This window comes from Eleutherodactylus coqui, chromosome 5, assembly GCF_035609145.1.
Source record: "Eleutherodactylus coqui strain aEleCoq1 chromosome 5, aEleCoq1.hap1, whole genome shotgun sequence".
NCBI lineage: Eukaryota > Metazoa > Chordata > Amphibia > Anura > Eleutherodactylidae > Eleutherodactylus > Eleutherodactylus coqui.
The window spans coordinates 147,822,072-147,834,128 of NC_089841.1; the positions used below are offsets into that span (position 1 = coordinate 147,822,072).

Sequence of the window (12,057 nt, forward strand, 5' to 3'; positions counted from 1 at the left end):
TGCTAACAGCCTGAAAACAAGCTCTAAATGTCACAGATTAGGATTCCCCATTAAATTCTCTATTAGATACATATTTATTAGAGATGAGCGAGCATACTCGTCCGAGCTTGATGCTCGTTCGAGTATTAGGGTGCTCGAGATGCTCGTTACTCGAGACGACCACCACGCGGTACTCGTCTCGAATAAACGAGCACTGACCATTGAATTCAATGGAGCCGGCAATACAGCCGGCTCCATTGAAAGCAATGGGCTGCCGGCGAGCGTGGGATGAATTGTCGGGAAGGGCTTAAATATATAAGCCCTTCCCTGCAATTCATCCAGAAATGTGTAAAAAAAATATATATATATACTCTCCTTGTCCCGGCAGAACAATGTTAGCCCATTGAATTCAATGGAGCCGGCATACAGCCGTCTCCATTGAAAGCAATGGGCTGACGGCGAGCGCGGGATGAATTGTCGGGAAGGGCTTAAATATATAAGCCCTTCCCTGCAATTCATCTAGAAATGTGTAAAAATAAAAAATATATATATACTCACCTGGTCCCGGCAGACGGAGTTCAGCGCGGCCAGTGGCAGTCCTCCTGAATTGCTCTGAACAGCTGTGAGTAGTATTCAGCAGCTGGGGATTTAAAATCCCCGCCTGCTGAATGAGCTGCCTCTAATTGGTCACAGCCTGACCAACCAGAGGCAGATCTCACTCACACACCCATTCATGAATTCATGAATGGGTGAGTGACTGCTGCCTCTCATCTGATTGGTCCCGCTGAGCCAATGAGAGGCAGCAGTCACTCACCCATTCATAAATTCATGAATGGGTGTGTGAGTGAGATCTGACTTTGATTGGTCAGGCTGGGACCAATTAGAGGCAGCTCATTCAGCAGGCGGGGATTTTAAATCCCCGGCTGCTGAATACTACTCACAGCTGTTCAGAGCAGTTCAGGAGGACTGCCGCTGGCCGCGCTGAACTCCGTCTGCCGGGACCAGGTGAGTATATTTATATTTTTTATTTTTACACATTTCTGGATGAATTGCAGGGAAGGGCTTATATATTTAACCCCCTCCCGACAATTCATCCCGCGATCGCCGGCAGCCCATTGCTTTCAATGGAGCCGGCTGTATTGCCGGCTCCATTGAATTCAATGGGCTAACATCGTTCTTCTCTGCCACAGCTGTTACAGCTGTGGCAGAGGAGAACGATCTTTATGCTGACAGTGCGGGGGGGGGGGTCTCACTCTTGCCACTATTGTGGCTTAATAGTGGGACCTGGGAACTTGAGATGCAGCCCAACATGTAGCCCCTCGCCTGCCCTATCCGTTTCTGTGTCGTTCCCATCACTTTCTTGAATTTCCCAGGTTTTCACAAATGAAAACTTTAGCGAGCATCGGCGATATACAAAAATGCTCGAGTCGCCCATTGACTTCAATGGGGTTCGTTACTCGAAAAGAACTCTCGAGCATCACCGAAAGTTCGACTCGAGTAACGAGCACCCGAGCATTTTGGTGCTCGCTCATCTCTAATATTTATCATGCAACCCTTCCCATTTTAAAATATTGACTTTGTTCCAAGATGACGGCTTTCAAAATGGCCACCCTGTTGTACACCTTCCTTTATAGGTTTGCCCTGTCCCTTTAGCAACATTCCACACACCGGATAGAATTCCCAACTATCATTCTCATTTATTCAGGTGTCTCATTACCTTTGGACCACCCTGTACATCATCACAAGAAGTCATTTTTTAATAGGTTCCTTGTATCGGGTCTATTTACTTTCTTCATTTTCTATCTATGTTACGTCACCCTTCACCTGAAAAATATCTCCACCTTACATGACATCTTGTTTGCATTTGCTACTTCTTACTTGTCTGTAACCTGCAACATCCTGTGAGCAGTGCATGATGGGAGGACAGGAGCAGAAGCACTGTGCTGTATTGCTCATGTGCAGAATGTTCTGTAAAGATAAATAGATCAATTAGTTTATTCACAACATTTGTTTTACCCTATGAGGACTCAGCCAGACAAACATTTTTTTTACACATCAAGAGGTGCCTAAAAAAACCCGCAGAACACGTATAAAAAACGCATGACCAAAGCTTCAGATGTGTTTTTAATTTGCACATGTTGTGCAGTCACACAATAGTAAAATTCACACGTAAATAGTGCGGCCCCATTGAAAGCAATGGGAGAGGATCGCGATCCCCTGCTGCGGCTGCGGCAGTTGCAGCAGGGGACTCCTTGGATGTGAAACAGCACTGTCACAGTGTTCAGTGATGAGGGGATTCCTAGGGGATGAAGGAATCCCCTGCCACAGCTGTCACAGCAGTGGCAGAGGAGCGTGATCTATGACAGCTATGTCAGGTGATTCCTTCATCCCCACAGGGAGTGCCCTCATCACTGAACACTGTGACAGTGCTGTGGCAGAGGAGTGCAATGCCATTCCATTGCTTTCAATGGGGCTGGCGCTGCTGCTGCCCCATTGAAAGCAATGGGATGAAGGCTACCCCTGCAGGGATTTTCAGGAGTGGGGGGCTTGAAATATAAGCCCTACCACCAAAATAACCCCTAGCTGCAGGAAAAAAAATAAAAAATACATCACCTACAAGCACTCCCCGGGTCAGGGGCGTCTTCTCCCCTGTGCTTCTTCATTTCTTCTGGCCGGGAATTAAAAAATCCTCGTCTCCTGGAAGCGCTGCCTCTGATTGGCTGAGCGCTTTGGCCAATCACAGCCATAATCAGAGGCAGCACTTCCAGGAGGCGGGGATTTTTCAATTCCCGGTCAGAAGAAAATGAAGAAGAAGAGGGCCACGGACCTGAGGAGAAGACGTGCCACAGCTGACAGTGCTTCTAGGTAATGTATGTTTATTTTTTTTCCTGCAGCTAGGGCTTTTTCAAAGGCTTTGACAGTAGGATTTCCTACTGTCAAAGTTGCATCGCTTCATTTTCATGTGAAGCGAAGAATGCTGTCCCATCTTTTGCAGGTGCGATTTTCTTGTACTTGTAAAAAACAGACATGTGACCACTTTCATTGGAAATGATTGGTTCTAATAGAGCCCTGCTTTATTTTGCTGGTGCATGATTCTACCTTCCACATGTATTGTCAGTTAGCAGCGCCTCGATTTTTGTATGGAGTCTGTTCTATTTTAGGGCGTTTAGCACTCCTCATCAATGAGGCCGAAAATGAAAGTAAAACGTGGCAAAGCGCCGTGATTTAAATCCCAGCTCTTTCAGTAATGCCTTTGTGAGCAAGACCTTAGAGTTTTTGCTTCACGTCAGCAGAAAGTAGGCTTCTGGTTGGCTTTGTGAGATGCCGTACCGACTCTTAGCTGGTTTCCATAAAGAAAATCAGTATCTTCTAATATGGAGTTTATAGAGAAATGTTTCATGGCAGTAAGCTATTTCTTATACACATGTCTTCTATCAAAAAGAGAAAGCTTATGGTTGGTTACAAATCCCATTTTCAGTAATCCAGATGGAGCTCTGCAATGGAGAGGCTGGGCACAAGCCCAGTGTGAACTCAACCCAAAACACAAACAAATCTAGACCTGCTTGTACCTGATTAGTCTATTGAAAAAAGTACTGGTGTTTACTTCATAATAACCATATGATCCTATTTACATAAGACCTCACATATTTTACTTTTTGTCTTAGTAATACAAATGCTGCACTTTCCAGTCGACATGATCTATTTTCAATATTTAGCCCTTATTAGTACGCTTACGGGTCTCTCTAGGTATTTAACTTACAGGGGTGAACAAAGACCACACTGTATTTTTGCATGCCCTATATAAGGATATCAGGTTTTATTACTACTGTAATTCTGTTTTAAAGAAGGTAATAGGATTCCTATAATAGAGTGAAGGCTAATATAATTCACAACTTAGAAAACTTTAGGGAAACAGTGTGATATCTTAAGTGTAAAACATGTACAAATGGATAGAAATATTGGGTTTTCTTATTACTGGGATAAGCTGTGACTATTTAAGAGACCCTATTACTGTTTTCTAAAGAATCTTCTGTGCATATAAATAAAACTATTTTTTTTATATATACAGTTACATTGTTTCATGCCCCTTAACTCTAGTACTTCTCCCTAAAAGTCACGATTATTGGAGCACTTGTTATATTTCCGGAGTATGTGAACAGCAGTGGCATTAGGGCTCTCGAGAGCTGATTTTCATACTGAGAGCATAGCTCCAGGAGATAAAATGTAATGTTCGCTACTTTTTCCATAACAGATATAGAACAGTACAATCACAGCTTCATTTACATAATGTCTAATTAACCCATGAAAAATGGTAAGCACTGATTATGCAAATGAGAGCTAATGTCCTAATTACCATCAACTGCATTAGCCTATGTAAATGGTTCTGTTATTTTTATTAAGTAAAGTCGAGATTGTGTTTCATGTTGTTTTATTTATTGAATTAGAGAAGGATTAGGCCAGCCAGGATAGTCTAAACACAGTGCCCTAAGCCCATAGTAAATTTGCCTTGATCACAAACATACTGCTCAGTTTAGAAAAGAAAACAGTTTCAGCTAATTAGTTAATACTAATTAAATTTGTTTTTGTTTCTCTTTTAAACTTGGTTCCCACTGGGGCGTATTCATTTGATGTCATGACAGAGAAAAGGAAACTTCTTTCAGAATTATAAGTCTTAAACATGTTTGACAGAAAAACATTAGCACAATGGCTTGTATTTCTCGGAAAGTTATGTTCTGAGTGTTCTGTAAAGATAACCCATACATCAATTAGTTTATTCATAACATTTGTTTTTCCGTATTATAGTGTGATACTATTTACTTACCTAACAGCACATTTAACTTTTACTCTTTAAAGGAACTCTGAGCAAAATTGATTCACTGAGAAGGCGGAGCATGACACAGGGATTTGAAAAAAGAATCTGTGTAATGTACCGTTCATTTCAATTTTATCATGAGTGTCTCTTTAATACAAAGTTTACAGCAATGATTTTTGGGGGGAGCGCTTTAAATATAAGCCCTACCCTGAAAAACATCCCTAGCTGTTGAAAATAATTATTAACTCACCTATAAGGGCTGTCTGGCTCTTCTCCTTGTCTCCGGCAGTCTTCTCTGTATCCTAGTGCCCAGGGATTGAAAAATCCCTGCCTCCAGAAAGCGCTGGCTCTGATTGGCTGAGCGCTGTGACCAATCAGAGGCAGTGCCAGCCCCATTGAAAGCACTGGGATAGCATAGTTGTCTTCTGCCACAGTTGTGACAGCTGTGGCAGGGGATTCCTTCATCCCCACAGTCCAGTTTTGGGGAAGCAAGATAAAATCTGCTATATTGACATTTTTAAATGGAATTTACCTTGCACGATATATAATGTCATATTTTATGGTGTAGGTTGTTATGGCTCTGGTGACACCAATTTTGTGTAGCTTTTTTGCTTTTTATTTTTTCAATATTTAAAGCCTTGTGTGAGAAGAGAAGAGTTTTCTTTTATTTTTTTCGGTAAATTGTTTAGATGCTGTTGTAAGCAATGACTGCACTATATGTATATATAGGTATGTATAGAGAAGTCCTTTTCTTGGAAAACTCCCATATGTGGGTGTGATAACTTAAACAAAATTCACGTCCGCTGGAATATCTTCCCTGGAGCAGGGAGATATACAGGAGACTCACAGATCTTCTCTGCTGTCTGCTCATCCCTAATCCTCCTCCCTATCTCCTCTGTACACAGTGACTGAAATGACAGCTGCAAATTCAGTATTCCTGACCCCATTTCAGACAGCTATAGCTCAGTTTCTGTAAGGGCTATCGACATGTTTTTTATGTCATTTTAAAGTCAAGAATCTTAGCTTTAAAATGACACCGGTGATAAAACCAGAGCTACAGCCATTTAAAATAGAACAAGTTATGTTCATCCAAAACTGTAATGTTCTTTTCCTACAGAACGAACAGAACCTTACCTGCCCAAAACCTGTGGCTGGATTATAAACCTTCTTGCATGGTTTGATCTTTTGCCATTCTGAATGAGTGCCAATTGTCACAATGGCATGTTGGTCGGCGCTGGTTCTTCCAGCAGTGGATCGGCGGTATGGGACCAACAATTGTTATTATAATCAATCATCCCATACAACTCCCCTACCTTAGCAACACAGATTCAAACGGGGTGGGGATGGGGTACTGCCAACATACAACCATTTTTTTTGTTGGCATAAATGATTGAATCAGCCAATAACCAAGTGTTTGCTTATTTATTGGTTGATCACTGACAGATTAATGTATCAGCTCCTCCTCCTGCATATTCAGCTGCTTCCTTTGCTTCTCCTACTTGCTTCCTTTATATATAAACATTACAAGTTAGGTGGAGCCTAAAAGAATCAGTTTACATTTCATTACATGCAGTCTAAAATCAGTTAATAAGGCACTACATTAAGCCACCGTAATATATTTTCCAAATATGTCTAAAGCTTCTCTCTACCTTTATGTTCTTCCCAGCTTTCAAACTTTAGCTATGTTTCATGACCACAAAGAGATAATGACTAGAGATGAGCGAACACCAAAATGTTCGGGTGTTCGTTATTCGGAACGAACTTCCCGTGATGCTCGAGGGTTCGTTTCGAACAACGAACCCCATTGAAGTCAATGGGCGACCAGAACATTTTTGTATTTCGCCGATGCTCGCTAAGGTTTTCATGTGTGAAAATCTGGGCAATTCAGGAAAGTGATGGGAATGACACAGTGACGGATAGGGCAGGCGAGGGGCTACATGTTGGGCTGCATCTCAAGTTCACAGGTCCCACTATTAAGCCACAATACCGGCAAGAGTGGGCCCCCCCCCCTCCCAACAACTTTTACTTCTGAAAAGCCCTCATTAGCATGGCATACCTTTGCTAAGCACCACACTACCTCCAACAAAGCACAATCACTGCCTGCATGACACTCCACTGACACTTCTCCTGGGTTACATGCTGCCCAACCGCCCCCCCTCCCCCCCCACAGCGCACACCAAAGTGTCCCTGGGCAGCCTTCAGCTGCCCTCATGCCACACCACGCTCATGTCTATTTAGAATTGCGTCTGCCATGACGAGGGACCGCAGGCACACACTGCAGAGGTTGGCACGGCTAGGCAGCGACCCTCTTTAAAAGTGGCGGAGCGATAGCCCACAATGCTGTACAGAAGCAATGAGAAATAGAATCCTGTGCCACCGCCATCAGGAGCTGCACACGTGGGCATAGCAATGGGGAACCTATGTGCCACACACTATTCATTCTGTCAAGGTGTCTGCATGCCCCAGTCAGACCGGGCTTTTTAATTCATAGACACAGGCAGGTACAACTCCCTATTGTGAAGTCCCTGTCGACCCACAGCATGGGTGGCTCCCTGGAACCCACCGGCGGTACACAGAAATATCCCATTGCATTGCCCAACACAGCTGAGGTAGTAATGTTGTGCTTAACCCTTTCCAATCCAATTTGTATATGGTTTTCCTAGGGGGCTTACTCTTTTTCTGCCGTTATACAACGGCGTTATATGCTGGCTAAAGCCAGTACTGCATGAGCTGACACGTAGGATAGGCTCCGACAGCAGAGAGGCTGGCAATATACAGTAAGAGAACCCCGACGGACGTCTACCAACAACGGAGCTGTACAGCCTTAAACCCTAATGTCTTCACAGGTCACACAGTGGACTGGAAAGGGTTAATGCAGGTGGGTTTCGGCCCACACTGCATGCCCCAGTCAGACTGGGGTTCTTTACAAGTGGACACATGTAGGTTAAACTCCCTGTGGACCCACTGCCTAGGTGGGTGCCAGGAAGCCACCGGCGGTACATAGAAATATCCCATTGCATTGCCCAACACAGCTGAGGTAGTAATGTCGTGCGTAATACAGGTGGGCTTCGGCCCACACTGCATGGCCCAGTCAGACGGGTTCTTTAGAAGTGTACAGATGTATTAAAAACTCAGTGTGCACCTACAGCATGGGTGGCTCCCTGGAACCCACCGGCGGTACATAAAAATATCCCATTGCATTGCCCAACACAGCTGAGGTAACGTCAGCTGTAATGCAGGTGGGCTAAAAATTAATTTGATTACACTGTAGGCGAGGGCCCACAAAAATTGCTGTATCAACAGTACTAATGTACATCCCAAAAATTGGCCATGGCCAGCCAAGAGGGCAGGTGAAACCCATTAATCGCTTTGGTTAATGTGGCTTAAGTGGTAACTAAGCCTGGAGGCAGCCCAGTGTAACGAAAAATTGGTTCAAGTTAAAGTTCCAATGCTTTTAAGCGCATTGAAACTTATAAAAATTGTTCTGAAAAATTATTTGAGTGAGCCTTGTGGCCCTAAGAAAAATTGCCCGTTCAGCGTGATTACGTGATGTTTCAGGAGGAGGAGCAGGAGGAGGAGGAGGAGGAATATTAGACACAGATTGATGAAGCAGAAATGTCCCCGTTTTGGATGGTGAGAGAGAACGTAGCTTCCATCCGTGGGTGCAGCCTACGTATTGCTTACGTATCGCTGCTGTCCGCTGGTGGAGAACAGAAGTCTGGGGAAATCCAGCCTTTGTTCATCTTGATGAGTGTTAGCCTGTCGGCACTGTCGGTTGACAAGCGGCTACGCTTATCTGTGATGATTCCCCCAGCCGCACTAAACACCCTTTCCGACAAGACGCTAGCCGCAGGACAAGCAAGCACCTCAAGGGCATACAGGGCTAGTTCAGGCCACGTGTCCAGCTTCGACACCCAGTAGTTGTAGGGGGCAGAGGCGTCACCAAGGATGGTCGTGCGATCCGCTACGTACTCCCTCACCATCCTTTTACAGTGCTCCCGCCGACTCAGCCGTGACTGGGGAGCGGTGACACAGTCTTGGTGGGGAGCCATAAAGCTGGCCAGGCCCTTAAAGACTGTTGCACTGCCTGGGATGTACATGCTGCTCGATCTACGCACATCCCCTGCTACCTTGCCCTCGGTACTGCGCCTTCTGCCACTAGCGCTGTCGGCTGGGAATTTTACCATCAGCTTGTCCGCAAGGGTCCTGTGGTATAGCAACACTCTCGAACCCCTTTCCTCTTCGGGAATCAGAGTGGCCAGGTTCTCCTTATACCGTGGATCGAGCAGTGTGTACACCCAGTAATCCGTCGTGGCCAGAATGCGTGCAACGCGAGGGTCACGAGAAAGGCATCCTAACATGAAGTCAGCCATGTGTGCCAGGGTACCAGTACGCAACACATGGCTGTCCTCACTAGGAAGATCACTTTCAGGATCCTCCTCCTCCTCCTCCTCCTCAGGCCATACACGCTGAAAGGATGACAGGCAATCAGCCGGTGTACCGTCAGCAGCGGCCCAAGCTGTCTCTTCCCCCTCCTCCTCATCCTCCTCATGCTCCTCCTCCTCCTCCTGTACGCGCTGAGAAATAGACAGGAGGGTGCCCTGACTATCCAGCGGCATACTGTCTTCCCCCGCCCCCGTTTCCGAGCGCAAAGCAGCTGCCTTTATGGTTTGCAGGGAATTTCTCAAGATGCATAGCAGAGGAATGGTGACGCTAATGATTGTAGCATCGCCGCTCACCACCTGGGTAGACTCCTCAAAATTACCAAGGACATGGCAGATGTCTGCCAACCAGGCCCACTCTTCTGAAAGGAATTGAGGAGGCTGACTCCCACTGCGCCGCCCATGTTGGAGTTGGTATTCGACTATAGCTCTCCGTTGTTCATAGAGCCTGGCCAACATGTGGAGCGTAGAGTTCCACCGTGTGGGCACGTCGCACAGCAGTCGGTGCACTGGCAGCTTAAAGTGATGTTGCAGGGTGCGCAGGGTGGCAGCGTCCGTGTGGGACTTGCGGAAATGTGCACAGAGCCGGCGCGCCTTTACGAGCAGGTCTGACAAGCGTGGGTAGCTTTTCAGAAAGCGCTGAACCACCAAATTAAAGACGTGGGCCAGGCATGGCACGTGCGTGAGGCTGCCGAGCTGCAGAGCCGCCACCAGGTTACGGCCGTTGTCACACACGACCATGCCCGGTTGGAGGCTCAGCGGCGCAAGCCAGCGGTCGGTCTGCTGTGTCAGACCCTGCAGCAGTTCGTGGGCCGTGTGCCTCTTATCGCCTAAGCTGAGTAGTTTCAGCACGGCCTGCTGACGCTTGCCCACCGCTGTGCTGCCACACCGCGCGACACCGACTGCTGGCGACATGCTGCTGCTAACACATCTTGATTGTGAGACAGAGGAGGAGGAGGAGGAGGAGGGTGCTTTAGTGGAGGAAGCATACACCTCCGCAGATACCAGCACCGAGCTGGGGCCCGCAATTCTGGGGGTGGGTAGGACGTGAGCGGTCCCAGGCTCTGACTCTGTCCCAGCCTCCACTAAATTCACCCAATGTGCCGTCAGGGAGATGTAGTGGCCCTGCCCGCCTGTGCTTGTCCACGTGTCCGTAGTTAAGTGGACCGTGGCAGTAACCGCGTTGGTGAGGGCGCGCACAATGTTGCGGGAGACGTGGTCGTGCAGGGCTGGGACGGCACATCGGGAAAAGTAGTGGCGACTGGGAACTGAGTAGCGCGGGGCCGCCGCCTCCATGATACTTTTGAAGGACTCCGTTTCCACAACCCTATACGGCAGCATCTCAAGGCTGATGAATTTTGCTATGCGGACGGTTAACGTTTGAGCGTGCGGGTGCGTGGCGGCGTACTTGCGCTTGCGCTCCAACAGTTGCGCAAGCGACGGCTGAACGGTGCGCTGAACTACACTGCTGGATGGGGCCGAGGACAGCGGAGATGAGGGTGTGGGTGCAGGCCATGAGGCGGTAGTGCCTGTGTCCTGAGAGGGGGGTTGCATCTCAGTGGCAGGTTGGGGCACAGGGGGAGAGGCAGGGGTGCAAACCGGAGGCGGTGAACGGCCTTTGTCCCACCTTGCGGGGTGCTTGGCCATCATATGTCTGCGCATGGTGGTGGTGGTGAGGCTGTTGGTGTTGGCTCCCCGGCTGAGCTTTGCGCGACAAAGGTTGCACACCACTGTTCGTCGGTCGTCAGGCGTCTCTGTGAAAAACTGCCAGACCTTAGAGCACCTCGGCCTCCGCAGGGTGGCATGGCGCGAGGGGGCGCTTTGGGAAACACTTGGTGGATTATTCGGTCTGGCCCTGCCTCTACCCCTGGCCACTGCACTGCCTCTTGCAACCTGCCCTGCTGATGCCCTTGACTCCCCCTCTGAAGACCTGTCCTCCTGAGTAAGCGTTGCACACCAGGTGGGGTCAGTCACCTCATCGTCCTGCTGCTCTTCCTCCGAATCCTCTGTGCGCTGCTCCCTGGGACTTACTGCCCTACCTCACTGCAAGACAACTGTGTCTGATCGTCATCGTCCTCCTCACCCACAGAAAGTTGTTGAGACAGTTGGCGGAAGTCCCCAGCCTCTTCCCCCGGACCCCGGGAACTTTCGAATGGTTGGGCATCAGTGACGATAAACTCCTCTGGTGGGAGAGGAACCGCTGCTGCCCAATCTAAGCAGGGGCCCGAGAACAGTTCCTGGGAGTGCTCCCGCTCCTGAGCAGGTGTTATTGTAGTGGAGTGAGGAGGCTGGGAGGAAGGAGGAGCAGCAGACAGAGGATTCGGATTGGCAGCAGTGGACGGCGCAGAACTGCGGGTAGACGATAGGTTGCTCGAAGCACTTTCTGCCATCCAGGACAGGACCTGCTCACACTGCTCATTTTCTAATAACCGTCTCCCGCGTGGACCCATTAATTGGGCGATGAATGTGGGGAGGCCAGAAACGTGCCTCTCTCCTAATCGCGCAGCAGTCGGCTGCGACACACCTGGAGCAGGAGCTTGGCCTGTGCCCACACCCTGACTTGGCCCTCCGCGTCCTCGGCCGCGTCCACGTCCTCTAGGCCTACCCCTACCCCTCAGCATGCTGTATTACCAGTGATTTGATTTCACAGGCAGGAAATAAATTGGCGCAAGACTGCAGGCCAAATATAATTTTTGCCCTTTTTGGAAAACGAAAGGCCCCACTGCCTCTAGTGAATGAATTATCTAAGTTTAATAACTGTGCTGTGTCCCTGCTTATGTGTCACAGAACGTGAGGGTAGCAGAGTTATTATAACTCTGGCAG

At 47.9% G+C, this 12,057-nt stretch overlaps 1 protein-coding gene across 1 annotated transcript in view; it reads left to right on the plus strand.

Moving 5' to 3' along the window:
- TMEM132C (transmembrane protein 132C) overlaps positions 1–12,057 on the plus strand; it is a 530,618-nt gene that overhangs the window by 264,353 nt on the left and 254,208 nt on the right. The gene's annotated exons all lie outside the window — the stretch shown is intronic.